Source organism: Diaphorina citri, unplaced genomic scaffold (genome assembly GCF_000475195.1).
Source record: "Diaphorina citri unplaced genomic scaffold, Diaci psyllid genome assembly version 1.1 scaffold1827, whole genome shotgun sequence".
In the NCBI taxonomy this organism is placed as follows: domain Eukaryota; kingdom Metazoa; phylum Arthropoda; class Insecta; order Hemiptera; family Psyllidae; genus Diaphorina; species Diaphorina citri.
In genome coordinates, this window is record NW_007379253.1 from 47,340 (window position 1) to 48,188 (window position 849).

Sequence of the window (849 nt, forward strand, 5' to 3'; positions counted from 1 at the left end):
GTTCTGATAGTCACCCATCCAGATATTAACCAAAGTCATTGTTACTTAACAATTGTTTTGTGAGAATAAGGTGGTACACAAAATATCTCAAGAACGGTTTGTCACAGAGCGATGAAATTTGGTATGCTATACCGGTATGGTCCAAGGACGCGACTGTAACAATTTGGTTAAAATCGGATAGTCACCCATCCAGATATTAACCAAAGTCATTGTTACTTAACTCTGTTTCGTAAACGGTGAGAGATCGAAAAGATTTGGTCATTCGGATGTAAATATTCTAATCTATGTGATTTTTCACGCCGAAACGAATGGTGCTACTTTCAGCACGCTCTGACTTACAGTTGAGAAGTTACCGGTTCGATACTCCCCTGTGTCAACAAAATTCCCTTTTATTTGTGAATCATTAACAAGTAAGCATGTGAATAGTTAATTCCATGTGATTTTTTACGCCGAATCGAATGGTGCTACTTTTAGCACTCTCCGACTTACAGTTGAGAAGTTGCGGGTGCGATACTTCCCTGTGTCAACAAATTTCCCTTTTATTCGTGAACCGTTAACAAGTAAGCATGTGAATAGTTAATACCGTGTGATTTTTTACGCCGAATCGAATCTGCAACTTCTCTGGTTAGATAATATGAGTTTTGAAACTTACTTACCTCAGCTATTGATTATGGATCACTAGAAATGACGTTCGCTCGCCTCCCGGCACGCTTGATGTGATTTTTGACGCCGAATCAAATGGTGAAACTTTTAGATCTATCCAACTTACAGTTGATGAGTTGCGGGTTCGATACCCCCTGTGTCAATAAAAATTCCCTTTTTATTTGTGAACCATTAATTAACAAGTAA